Below are 15,212 nucleotides of genomic sequence, written 5' to 3' on the forward strand. Positions count from 1 at the left end.
ACGTTTAGAAGTCATCTAAGATATACTAGATTCCTTGTTCAGAAAGGCGTTATAACAATTAAGTTATCTTGTAATCGGCAATGTTCAATTGCACTTTTGGCCAAATGTCACACTATGCAAAAAAATATATATAAACTAACATAGATTCGTAAAACGGTTAAGTGAATTTTGTAACAACTAAACTGTTGTCTGGGGATTGCAACTTCTTACAGTCAGTTAACACTAAGTGTGATATACCTGTAAGAGAATTTCTATATAATTCTATACTGAGAAATATAACACATTAGTTACGTTTAATGTTTGGAGCATATATTAAAATATTTTTTAATTTTTTTTTAAATTGTGACCTTAGAACTATTATTTAAGTTTTGACTTTTTAACAAAGAATAATTTTTCCAAGTTTGCAGCAGAATTTGATAGTTAGAAAGTAAGGTGAATTTATTGGTTTGCTACAGATGATTGTCAATTTTTATTAAGTAGGCAAAATTATATTTTAGGCAATACCTGTACTCACTGACTTAGAGAATTTAATTTTTTTTTTATTTTTTCAAATATATCTGCATTCTCAGGGAGATCGTACAAATATATTAAAATAAACAACGAGCTCTTCGCCATTCCGTTTAATTTTTCCTCCTGGTTCACGAGAATAACATCAACTAAATATTCCATTATCTTCTTTCTATTTCAGCTTACAATTTATTCTGTGTAAGATATATTAACACAGGTTAGATAAGTGTATTTATTTTACATTATTCTTTTACCCTTAGCCATATTTGGTTTGAGTAATTTTGGGAAAAATTTTTTTTTCTTCTGCAACTGGTGTAGCAGATGTTTGAAAAAATTGTGAGAAAGTCTTTCAGTACTTTACAGTGTTGTGTAAACATATAATCCTGCTAACGAGCAAAATATAACGTAATATAAATATATATATTTATTGATAATCGTTTGGTGCTACCTTACAAACCAAGACTTTTATAAAATTTTAATTTTTAAAATAACATCAAGTAATGCAACACTGTCAAATCAATTAAGCACATATGTACGTTTGTAAATAAGGGTAGTGATCAGGCCTCCATTTCCATGAAAAATGAGAATGATGAATTTACAGGGTATTAAAGTGGTCTATGCATCAGCAATTAGAGGCAGTTTGGCAAATGTTGGAGTTTCTTATTCATGTACGTTACCCTATAGTTACCTATCTCTATGTTCATCTTGAAAATGTTATGGAATTTACCTTAAAACCGAAAAATTACTGAAAAAATCAACAATCCCTCTCAAACCACACTTCTGGCCTTTTTTTATTTACGCAAACCTGACGAGTTTGCAAAAACCCAGTTGTACTTTTAAATCCCTTCATAATATGTGTGGAATAAAAAGTCTACTCGAATGAAATGGGAGGTAGATGTAAATTGTTGGTCAGGAGTAAAGAAGGACAATGTCTTGGTGGGTCTACACCATTCACCCAAACAATACTAAGTGCTAACGTTGTGCCGTTGCATTTTGTGGTGTGGCATGTACTCAACGTGTTTTTTTTTGGCAAACTAGACATCATGTAGGATCAATTTTTTGAAAATAATTGCTGTATGTTCTGGTTAGAAGATCTTATTGTTATTAAGGTTGTCTACATATATATATATAATTTTATCTCATTGTAAATTTGTGCCTAAAGTGACGTGACTCAATATATATATATATATATATATATATATATATATATATATGAGAACAGTTAAAGTATTGAATATGAAATTTAAATAACTAAAATTTTTAATTACATTATCTGTATTATTTATCATTTTGGAACTGAACCTGTGTATGTAAGTAGTATGTGAATGACGGTCCGAGATCAGGCGCCAGGCGCTGGTGCCGGTGCCGGTGTCCGCCATCTTGGATTGTGACGTCACGGCGGCCATCTTGGATTGTGAAATCACGGCGGCCATCTTGGATTGTGACGTCACGGCGGCCATCTTGGATAAGTGTAACATGACACTTTTCGTGCGTGCAGCCGGCGTAACAGGACACAGCGTAACGGGACACAGCGTAACGGGACACAGCGTAACGGGACATAACGTAACGGGGCAAGTATATCACGGCGTCCATCTTGAATCCGCCATTTTGTATGACGTCATTGTGTGTTCTCGAAAATTCCGGTGATGTGTTTTCCGCCATTTTGAATTATGACGTCACCGTTGCAATTTTCATTACAGCCGCCATCTTTAACTTTTTTATTTATTATCCGATTTTAACGATTTTTTTTAAATTTATAAAAAAATTCACTTAATATAAATTTAATAAATTATTTATAATAAATTACATAAACGACACGGAGTTCGGAGTCCTCGGTTCGAACCCGACAGAGGCAAAAAAAAATAAAAATGGCGACCGATCTAACCCTCACAGTGGACGCAGGCAGACTGACCCCCACCACTTATGTCAATGCACATATACCATCAGGTAGTATGACATCATGTCCGCCATCTTGAAATTCGGACGCCATCTTGAAAATCTTTATTTATTATCCGATTTTAATGAAAAAAATTCCAAAATTCATCAAAAAATTAACGTATTTGAATTCTGTTTGATTATATCGATGCACGTCCTTGGTTCGATTCCCGACGAGAGTAAACAGTCGATCCTTCCTCCATGAAAGCTACCTAGACTGATCTACCACCACCAATACCAAAGTATATACCGTCAACTGGTATGACATCATGTCCGCCATCTTGTCTTCATCTGCTGGAGACCGCCATCTTGTTTTCGTATGCTAGAGTGTGCCGATACCATGTAGTATAATTATCTGGTCACCACACCTTTGACCTTGACCTTGAAATTTGACCTTGACCTTGAAATTTGACCTTGACCTTGAAATTTGACCTTGACCTTGAAATTTGACTTTGACCTTGAAATTTTACTTTGTCCTTGTCGACCATCATGGACCCGACATTTAATGTTCAGTACATGCTACCAGGAGCGACCAACTGCTGGAGTACGTCATCTTGTGTGTGTACTCATATTATAGAGTACATTTACATCTGGTTAGTTTAATTCGTATCCGCTAGAGTGCAGTAATCATTTATTACTGTGACATCCGCCATCTTGTCATTTGGCCGCCATCTTGAAAATCCGTAATTATTTAGCTAGAAATTCGGGAAAAGTTCCAAAATTCATTAAATAAATCACTCATTAATTTACATATTGATTCGATCGATTCCCGTCCTCGGTTCGATACCCGATCGTTGCAATAATGTTTAATCCTATGTAAAAAAAATAATTTAAATAAACCATGTTCAACATTCGTAAAGAGACTCTAAATTCTCTCTACGACCACCATCCTATCAGACATCAAGACCACCATATTGGAAATGTGTAATTTTAATGCTAGAGATCCGGGAAAAAGTTCAGAAATCATTAAATAAATTTCCGATCAATATACTGATTAATTAGATCGACTAAGGTCCTTGGTACGATCTAGGATGATGCAAAAAAAATTAAATATATCATCAATTTAACATAATAGTAACAGGTTCGAGGAATTAAACACCGCAAGTTCTTTTACAAACATAATATTTATTACATAATTTCTATTCTACTACAGGATCACTTACGAAAGCCAACAATCTTATAATCATTTAGTTCCGCAGCGGTGTGAAATGACTAATTCTTAGCTCCAATCGGTTTATACTAGACAGAGTCCAGCCAGAACCTTTACAGACATAGTCCACCTCTTCTTGACAGAGTTTCTGGATACCGTTTTTAACAGTTTGCTTCACATCGTTAGAACTGTAAATTACTGCAGCCGATGTCTTGAATGCACACTTCTTCACTTCGTCATCGAACGGATATGGCTTTCCATATATACAGTCCAACCACAAGTTATATTTCAAAGGTCCGTTTGTTGCTACATCATCAGTAAGCTGATTGATTATCTTCTGTCTGATATCGTCAAGAAAATTACAAATGTCCTTCGACTCACCGAACGTATTTAGATAATAGTAGTCTTTCAACGTTCCACGAAATGCAGACTGCGCCAAGTAGAAGCCATTATCGTTCACTTGTAATGCTACGAACACAGTCTTAGGTTTAGTTCCATGTTCAGACGTCATAACAATCGGTTGCTGGGCATCTGTTTTTTTTGGTTGTACGCTTTCGAGTCTCCAATCTAAAGCGAGGAGTCGAAATGTCGGCAGGTAGTTCAGCAGTAGGAGCACAGACTCCACCGTCGCATTTTTTCACATGTCGTCGCAAACTGTCAATACGTGTAAACCATTTAAGGCACTCATCACATCGAAACTTCATGCGAGAAGGATTCTTCGCGCATTTGCTCCGCTCATGTCTTCGTGCATCATGGGAAAATGCGAACGACGTATCACAGTAGCTGCAAGGATACCGTGGTGATGAAGACGATCCTTTCAGACCCGATCCAGATACAGGCGTTGCAACAGTAGTACCATTTCCAGGCATTCTCTTATGCACATCGATGCATCGTTGTTGCGCCGAAACCTTTACTTTCTGCCGCACAGCAGGACCTTTGCATGCCTTCATGTGCGTTTTCATATTATCTTTTCTGGCAAACTGCTTATGGCATTTCTCACAAACAAACATTTTACGATATAGGTTCTTGGCACATTCGCTCCTCTCGTGTCGTCGAGTATTGCTGTTGTTTGAGAAAATCTTGTCACAGTAACAGCACCGATGTTCGCTAGTTGTCAAATCAGCATCCATTAAAGTCTCCATCGAGGTCGTATCGTCGATCGTCGTGGTTTCCTGCACATCCAGCTCAGTAGTCATTAAGCTATCTTCTGCTGGTGGTATCACATCTGTTGAGATCTCCTCTTTTGATGACGTCGTCGTCGTTGCCAACGGGATCTGCTCCACCATTGTAGTCGCTGTCGTCAAGGTTCCCGTAGACGATGATACAACGTCCATCGAGTTCGGCGTTAAAGTCGGTAAATATGCCATCGAGTTCTCAAGAACAGGTAATTACGCGACTTATTCACCAGATGAAATAATCTAGGTGATCCTTACACCGTCGACGACAGTAACAAACTGAGCGACCTGCTGTCTAGGACTCGCTTATATACATGCACCGGATGGAATAATACGCAAGTCAAATCAAGAACCACTTACTATAATACCAGAGTCAAAACAACATTAAAAATAGAAGGACCATCAACGAAAAGGCAGCACATTTGGAAGCACCGACAACGAAAAGGCAGCACCGACAACGAAAAGGCAGCACATTTGGAAGCACCGACAACGAAAAGGCAGCAGCGACAACGAAAAGGCAGCACATTTGGAAGCACCGACAACGAAAAGGCAGCACCGACAACGAAAAGGCAGCACATTTGGAAGCACCGACAACGAAAAGGCAGCACCGACAACGAAAAGGCAGCACCGACAACGAAAAGGCAGCACCGACAACGAAAAGGCAGCACATTTGGAAGCACCGACAAAGAAAAGGCAGCACCGCCAACGAAAAGTAAGCACATTTGGAAGCACCGACAAAGAAAAGGCAGCACCGCCAACGAAAAGGAAGCACATTTGGAAGCACCGACAACGAAAAGGCAGCACCGCCAAAGAAAAGACAGCACATTTGGAAGCACCGACAACGAAAAGGAAGCACCATCAACGAAAAGGCCGCACCGCCAACGAAAAGGAAGCACATTTGGAAGCACCGGCAAAGAAAAGGCAGCACCGCCCACGAAAAGGAAGCACATTTGGAAGCACCGATAAAGAAAAGGCAGCACCGCCAACGAAAAGGAAGCACATTTGGAAGCACCGACAACGAAAAGGCAGCACCATCGACGAAAAGGAAGCACATTAATTTGTCATTGACTGCAATATTCATTGGTTCCAATATTCATTGGCTCCAATATTCATTGGCTCCAATATTCATTGGCTCCAATATTCAATGGCTCCAATATTCATTGACTCCAATATTCATTGGCTCCATCAGTCATTGACACCTACAGTCTTTTGGTTCCAAAAGTCTTTTGGCCCCAAATATATTAGGCTAGAATTCTTCGAGTCTAAGAGACTATGAGACCACATGGCTACGAGTCTAAAATGATCTAGCTGGTTACGAGTTATACAGGGCTTGCGAGGCTACAGAGCTACGAAGTTTCTAGTACACAGGTTTACATGACTGCGAGGATACAGGACTACAAGTCTGCAAGAGTACTTGACTACGAAGGTACTCGTCTACATGACTCCAGTTACCGCATCTGTCTTCGACAGAATTTTCTCTTTTGCTCCAACTGCTCCATCAGCATTATGTTATAAGATTACAAGGCCTCTTGCTTACGTAGCTTCAAGTCTACGAGCCTCCAATGCATCATGACTACGAGACTACGAGCCATGAGGTTACGAGTCTATGCGATTGCGAGTCTTCTAGGTTACGTGATCGCGAGGCTATAGGACTACGAAGCTTCCAGAACGCATGGTTACGAGACTGCGAGGCTACAATTCTACGAGGTCCCAAGACATCCTGGCTACGCGACTACGAGCCATGAGGTTACGAGACTACGTGACTACGAATCTTCAAGTTTACGAGACTGCGAGGCTACAGAGCTACGAAGCCTCTAGTACACAGGTTTACGTGACTGTGAGGATACAGGACTACCAGTCTGCATGAGTACTTGACTACGAAGCTACTCGTCTACAAGGCTACAATTACAGCATCTGTTTTCGTCAGAATTTTCTCTTTTGCTCCAACTGCACCACCAGCATTATGTTATAAGATTACAAGGCCGCTTGCTTATGTAGCTTCAAGTCTACGAGGATACTTGGATACGTAGCTTCAATTCTACGAGGTCCTAAGACTTCATGACTACGCGACTTCGAGCCATGAGGTTACGAGATTACGTGACTACGAATCTTCATGTTTACGAGACTGTGAGGCTACAGAGCTACGAAGCCTCTAGAAAACGAGTTTACGTGACTGCGTGGATACAGGAATACAAGTTTGCATGAGTTCTTGACTACGAAGCTACTCGTCTACAAGGCTCCAATTGACACATCTGTCTTCGATGGAATTTTCTCTTTTGCTACATCCACGCCATCAGCATTATGTTATAAGATTACAAAGCTACTTGCTTACGTAGCTTCAAGTCTACGAGGCTCCAATACATCATGACTAAGAGACTACGAGCCATGAGGTTACGAGACTATGCGATTGCAAGTCTTCAAGGTTACGTCATCGCGAGGCTATAGGACTACGAAGCTTCCAGAACGCATGGTTACGAGAATGCATGACTAATTGGCCGCATGGCTACGAAACTTTATGTCTCTAACTGACTACAATAGCACTATTCAGTGGTGAGAGTTAATTTATTTCATGCAAAGGTACTTGCTGCAAGCAGTTCCGCTTTTCAACATCAGATGACGTCACGTTTTGCTTGCAGGTAAAATAATATTTATTTATTTTATGCGGGATGCGGGTTGTTCACTATCGATCGCATAAGAAGAATGGCATCGATAGTCTTCAAGGAGAAGGAAGTTCGTCCTTCCTGCTAGTGCTATTTTACCTGCAAGCAAAACGTGACGTCATCTGATGTTGAAAAGCGGAACTGCTTGCAGCAAGTACCTTTGCATGAAATAAATTAACTCTCACCACTGAATAGTGCTATTGTAGTCAGTTAGAGACATAAAGTTTCGTAGCCATGCGGCCAATTAGTCATGCATTCTCGTAACCATGCGTTCTGGAAGCTTCGTAGTCCTATAGCCTCGCGATGACGTAACCTTGAAGACTTGCAATCGCATAGTCTCGTAACCTCATGGCTCGTAGTCTCTTAGTCATGATGTATTGGAGCCTCGTAGACTTGAAGCTACGTAAACAAGTAGCTTTGTAATCTTATAACATAATGCTGATGGCGTAGATGTAGCAAAAGAGAAAATTCCATCGAAGACAGATGTGTCAATTGGAGCCTTGTAGACGAGTAGCTTCGTAGTCAAGAACTCATGCAAACTTGTATTCCTGTATCCACGCAGTCACGTAAACTCGTTTTCTAGAGGCTTCGTAGCTCTGTAGCCTCACAGTCTCGTAAACATGAAGATTCGTAGTCACGTAATCTCGTAACCTCATGGCTCGAAGTCGCGTAGTCATGAAGTCTTAGGACCTCGTAGAATTGAAGCTACGTATCCAAGTATCCTCGTAGACTTGAAGCTACATAAGCAAGCGGCCTTGTAATCTTATAACATAATGCTGGTGGTGCAGTTGGAGCAAAAGAGAAAATTCTGACGAAAACAGATGCTGTAATTGTAGCCTTGTAGACGAGTAGCTTCGTAGTCAAGTACTCATGCAGACTGGTAGTCCTGTATCCTCACAGTCACGTAAACCTGTGTACTAGAGGCTTCGTAGCTCTGTAGCCTCGCAGTCTCGTAAACTTGAAGATTCGTAGTCACGTAGTCTCGTAACCTCATGGCTCGTAGTCGCGTAGCCAGGATGTCTTGGGACCTCGTAGAATTGTAGCCTCGCAGTCTCGTAACCATGCGTTCTGGAAGCTTCGTAGTCCTATAGCCTCGCGATCACGTAACCTAGAAGACTCGCAATCGCATAGACTCGTAACCTCATGGCTCGTAGTCTCGTAGTCATGATGCATTGGAGGCTCGTAGACTTGAAGCTACGTAAGCAAGAGGCCTTGTAATCTTATAACATAATGCTGATGGAGCAGTTGGAGCAAAAGAGAAAATTCTGTCGAAGACAGATGCGGTAACTGGAGTCATGTAGACGAGTACCTTCGTAGTCAAGTACTCTTGCAGACTTGTAGTCCTGTATCCTCGCAGTCATGTAAACCTGTGTACTAGAAACTTCGTAGCTCTGTAGCCTCGCAAGCCATGTATAACTCGTAACCAGCTAGATCATTTTAGACTCGTAGCCATGTGGTCTCATAGTCTCTTAGACTCGAAGAATTCTAGCCTAATATATTTGGGGCCAAAAGACTTTTGGAACCAAAAGACTGTAGGTGTCAATGACTGATGGAGCCAATGAATATTGGAGTCAATGAATATTGGAGCCATTGAATATTGGAGCCAATGAATATTGGAGCCAATGAATATTTGAACCAATGAAAATTGCAGTCAATGACAAATTAATGTGCTTCCTTTTCGTCGATGGTGCTGCCTTTTCGTTGTCGGTGCTTCCAAATGTGCTTCCTTTTCGTTGGCGGTGCTGCCTTTTCTTTATCGGTGCTTCCAAATGTGCTTCCTTTTCGTGGGCGGTGCTGCCTTTTCTTTGCCGGTGCTTCCAAATGTGCTTCCTTTTCGTTGGCGGTGCGGCCTTTTCGTTGATGGTGCTTCCTTTTCGTTGTCGGTGCTTCCAAATGTGCTGTCTTTTCTTTGGCGGTGCTGCCTTTTCGTTGTCGGTGCTTCCAAATGTGCTTCCTTTTCGTTGGCGGTGCTGCCTTTTCTTTGTCGGTGCTTCCAAATGTGCTTCCTTTTCGTTGGCGGTGCTGCCTTTTCTTTGTCGGTGCTTCCAAATGTGCTGCCTTTTCGTTGTCGGTGCTGCCTTTTCGTTGTCGGTGCTTCCAATTGTGCTGCCTTTTCGTTGTCGCTGCTGCCTTTTCGTTGTCGGTGCTTCCAAATGTGCTGCCTTTTCGTTGTCGGTGCTGCCTTTTCGTTGTCGGTGCTTCCAAATGTGCTGCCTTTTCGTTGATGGTCCTTCTATTTTTAATGTTGTTTTGACTCTGGTATTATAGTAAGTGGTTCTTGATTTGACTTGCGTATTATTCCATCCGGTGCATGTATATAAGCGAGTCCTAGACAGCAGGTCGCTCAGTTTGTTACTGTCGTCGACGGTGTAAGGATCACCTAGATTATTTCATCTGGTGAATAAGTCGCGTAATTACCTGTTCTTGAGAACTCGATGGCATATTTACCGACTTTAACGCCGAACTCGATGGACGTTGTATCATCGTCTACGGGAACCTTGACGACAGCGACGACAATGGTGGAGCAGATCCCGTTGGCAACGACGACGACGACATCAAAAGAGGAGATCTCAACAGATGTGATACCACCAGCAGAAGATAGCTTAATGACTACTGAGCTGGATGTGCAGGAAACCACGACGATCGACGATACGACCTCGATGGAGACTTTAATGGATGCTGATTTGACAACTAGCGAACATCGGTGCTGTTACTGTGACAAGATTTTCTCAAACAACAGCAATACTCGACGACACGAGAGGAGCGAATGTGCCAAGAACCTATATCGTAAAATGTTTGTTTGTGAGAAATGCCATAAGCAGTTTGCCAGAAAAGATAATATGAAAACGCACATGAAGGCATGCAAAGGTCCTGCTGTGCGGCAGAAAGTAAAGGTTTCGGCGCAACAACGATGCATCGATGTGCATAAGAGAATGCCTGGAAATGGTACTACTGTTGCAACGCCTGTATCTGGATCGGGTCTGAAAGGATCGTCTTCATCACCACGGTATCCTTGCAGCTACTGTGATACGTCGTTCGCATTTTCCCATGATGCACGAAGACATGAGCGGAGCAAATGCGCGAAGAATCCTTCTCGCATGAAGTTTCGATGTGATGAGTGCCTTAAATGGTTTACACGTATTGACAGTTTGCGACGACATGTGAAAAAATGCGACGGTGGAGTCTGTGCTCCTACTGCTGAACTACCTGCCGACATTTCGACTCCTCGCTTTAGATTGGAGACTCGAAAGCGTACAACCAAAAAAAACAGATGCCCAGCAACCGATTGTTATGACGTCTGAACATGGAACTAAACCTAAGACTGTGTTCGTAGCATTACAAGTGAACGATAATGGCTTCTACTTGGCGCAGTCTGCATTTCGTGGAACGTTGAAAGACTACTATTATCTAAATACGTTCGGTGAGTCGAAGGACATTTGTAATTTTCTTGACGATATCAGACAGAAGATAATCAATCAGCTTACTGATGATGTAGCAACAAACGGACCTTTGAAATATAACTTGTGGTTGGACTGTATATATGGAAAGCCATATCCGTTCGATGACGAAGTGAAGAAGTGTGCATTCAAGACATCGGCTGCAGTAATTTACAGTTCTAACGATGTGAAGCAAACTGTTAAAAACGGTATCCAGAAACTCTGTCAAGAAGAGGTGGACTATGTCTGTAAAGGTTCTGGCTGGACTCTGTCTAGTATAAACCGATTGGAGCTAAGAATTAGTCATTTCACACCGCTGCGGAACTAAATGATTATAAGATTGTTGGCTTTCGTAAGTGATCCTGTAGTAGAATAGAAATTATGTAATAAATATTATGTTTGTAAAAGAACTTGCGGTGTTTAATTCCTCGAACCTGTTACTATTATGTTAAATTGATGATATATTTAATTTTTTTTGCATCATCCTAGATCGTACCAAGGACCTTAGTCGATCTAATTAATCAGTATATTGATCGGAAATTTATTTAATGATTTCTGAACTTTTTCCCGGATCTCTAGCATTAAAATTACACATTTCCAATATGGTGGTCTTGATGTCTGATAGGATGGTGGTCGTAGAGAGAATTTAGAGTCTCTTTACGAATGTTGAACATGGTTTATTTAAATTATTTTTTTTACATAGGATTAAACATTATTGCAACGATCGGGTATCGAACCGAGGACGGGAATCGATCGAATCAATATGTAAATTAATGAGTGATTTATTTAATGAATTTTGGAACTTTTCCCGAATTTCTAGCTAAATAATTACGGATTTTCAAGATGGCGGCCAAATGACAAGATGGCGGATGTCACAGTAATAAATGATTACTGCGCTCTAGCGGATACGAATTAAACTAACCAGATGTAAATGTACTCTATAATATGAGTACACACACAAGATGACGTACTCCAGCAGTTGGTCGCTCCTGGTAGCATGTACTGAACATTAAATGTCGGGTCCATGATGGTCGACAAGGACAAAGTAAAATTTCAAGGTCAAAGTCAAATTTCAAGGTCAAGGTCAAATTTCAAGGTCAAGGTCAAATTTCAAGGTCAAGGTCAAATTTCAAGGTCAATGTCAAATTTCAAGGTCAAGGTCAAATTTCAAGGTCAAGGTCAAATTTCAAGGTCAAGGTCAAATTTCAAGGTCAAGGTCAAATTTCAAGGTCAAGGTCAAATTTCAAGGTCAAGGTCAAATTACAAGGTCAAGGTCAAATTTCAAGGTCAAGGTCAAATTTCAAGGTCAAGGTCAAATTTCAAGGTCAAGGTCAAATTTCAAGGTCAAGGTCAAATTTCAAGGTCAAGGTCAAAGGTGTGGGACCAGATAATTATACTACATGGTATCGGCACACTCTAGCATACGAAAACAAGATGGCGGTCTCCAGCAGATGAAGACAAGATGGCGGACATGATGTCATACCAGTTGACGGTATATACTTTGGTATTGGTGGTGGTAGATCAGTCTAGGTAGCTTTCATGGAGGAAGGATCGACTGTTTACTCTCGTCGGGAATCGAACCAAGGACGTGCATCGATATAATCAAACAGAATTCAAATACGTTAATTTTTTGATGAATTTTGGAATTTTTTTCATTAAAATCGGATAATAAATAAAGATTTTCAAGATGGCGTCCGAATTTCAAGATGGCGGACATGATGTCATACTACCTGATGGTATATGTGCATTGACATAAGTGGTGGGGGTCAGTCTGCCTGCGTCCACTGTGAGGGTTAGATCGGTCGCCATTTTTTTTTTTTGCCTCTGTCGGGTTCGAACCGAGGACTCCGAACTCCGTGTCGTTTATGTAATTTTTTATAAATAATTTATTAAATTTATATTAAGTGAATTTTTTTATAAATTTAAAAAAAATCGTTAAAATCGGATAATAAATAAAAAAGTTAAAGATGGCGGCCGTAACGAAAATTGCAACGGTGACGTCATAATTCAAAATGGCGGAAAACACATCACCGGAATTTTCGAGAACACACAATGACGTCATACAAAATGGCGGATTCAAGATGGACGCCGTGATATACTTGTCCCGTTATGTTATGTCCCGTTACGCTGTGTCCCGTTACGCTGTGTCCCGTTACGCTGTGTCCTGTTACGCCGGCTGCACGCACGAAAAAGTGTCACGTTACGCTTATCCAAGATGGCCGCCGTGACGTCACAATCCAAGATGGCCGCCGTGACGTCACAATCCAAGATGGCGGACACCGGCACCGGCACCAGCGCCTGGCGCCTGATCTCGGACCGTCATTCACATACTACTTATGTATAATTTTGCCTACCAAGTTTGACATCTTGTGTCAATATCTATGATCCTCCTACTTCATGGAAGGTCACCTTTGTCTTGCACTTCATCTTTTTTTGGTCAGCCATCATGTGAACATCGTAGTAGTTTGTATTGCTGTTTAATCCACTTAATTATGCGGTAAATTTGTAACTTCATACCACCATTTGGGTGAGTTTTTTTGCTTGATTTACCCGGAATCATATTAAGTATTTATTTTTGGCCGGTGTCTTATATTTTTTTATTTAATGCAATTTCTTTTAGCGGTCCTTGTGTGGTGTGAGACATCCGGGCCCATTCTTGATAAAATCCATCAAGTACCTGGGCAGGAGTGTCTTTCTCATCCACTTACGGCCTCAGGATGCTGCCTGCAATTTCAGGAAAGTCACTACTATAATTTTCTTTCAGCTTGAAGCATGTTTGCGCATGAACTTTCCTCATCGGACTTCTACATATCTATCATCGCATCAAAAGTCTAATCCATCCAATGAAAGAACTTTTTTATTTTATCAACCTAACAATAAAATTTTAGATATAATCATTTATATAAAATCATGTATGTAATACCTTTGTTTTACTCCTAATTAATTGTAATAGTCACTATGGTGCAACAAGTTATGTTTTAACCGTTGTTATCTTGCGGGGCCCTCAGTCTTATCTATATATGTTGTATGCAAATGTTGGTAACTCAAAATACTCAATTATGATATGAAGTTAATGTGAAGAAAGTTCTTTTAAGTATGAGCATAATAATATATTTAAATAAAGATAGTATGACCCCAAAGTATGTATTCTTTCATATAAACTTAAAATAGTTCCTTTAATTATTTATTTGATTCTTGTATTTTCTCTTGTCTATCGTTTCTAAGAGCCAAGTTGGCGCATGTTTATCTTCCTACACGTGAAAACCACTATGCCATTAAACTCAAGGTCTCGGGGGCTTCTCTGCTGTGTCCTTCACGAGTCTTACCTAGCCAAGTGAAGTAGATATGGCAGAACATCTCCAGGCGCTACAACATGAGTTTCAAGGCCAAATGTTTTTTTCTTATTTTTAAAATTTTAACCGTATCCTCCATTCCACGTTACAATCTACCTAAAAAGCACTTGTTTTTCTAGAGGATGATAAGCATTGGGATACTACATTTATATTTGCCATCTAAACTATGAGAGCTTTTCACGGTGATGTTAGTATTCCGTCAATTTTCCATCCACCAAGTCTGTGGGAAAAATTTAAAAGATAATTAATCGGAGGACAACATAAGAAAAATAGAAAACAATTTAAAATACAATGCTTAAAAATTAATTGATGATTTATACAAGTATCGAGTACAGTTTGAGGATGCAGTTTTGGCCGTGGGGGCTGACTTTACCACGATATGGATTACCTCAACCACAAAGGCGTGAAGAGGTTTCGTAGGATGCACATTATCTGAGGGAAATAAACTACCACGCAAATGCTTTGATTCAGGTGGTGTCCAAAAGTGTAATGTCCTTAACATATGAGCAGCTTTCTATTTATCGTGAGGTCTTTTAAAGTGTCCATTCTGCCTTAGATTTGTGCTTATCCTTGATGTCCCAGGTGGCCTTGGAAGACCTTTTTAATAGTTTTATCCAACTTACGTCTAGCCAAAGAAGCGATGGAGGCATTGCCTTACCGGTGGCATCATCTGGTATTGCTGCTACATTATTAGAAGGTAGTTAAACGGTTCCCGATACCTTCAAACTTCAGCTCAAACTTATTCAATATACAATACCACTTGAAAAGTAACAAGGTTCAAGTTCTCTGGGAGTTTAAACTTCTCATATGGGATGAGAGTATGTTGGCACATTAATGTGGGTTTGATGTACTAAACACAACACTTAGAGACATCATGGGTAATGGATTAATGTGTATATTTACTCTGCTAATGGCTGGGGAGTTTTCCTGTTTTTTTTTCCTAGAGAAAGTCGAGCTGACGAGATTAAGGTATGGAAAATGAGCAAATATTTAAT

The sequence above is a fragment of the Bacillus rossius genome, chromosome 1 (genome assembly GCF_032445375.1).
Source record: "Bacillus rossius redtenbacheri isolate Brsri chromosome 1, Brsri_v3, whole genome shotgun sequence".
In the NCBI taxonomy this organism is placed as follows: Eukaryota; Metazoa; Arthropoda; class Insecta; order Phasmatodea; family Bacillidae; genus Bacillus; species Bacillus rossius.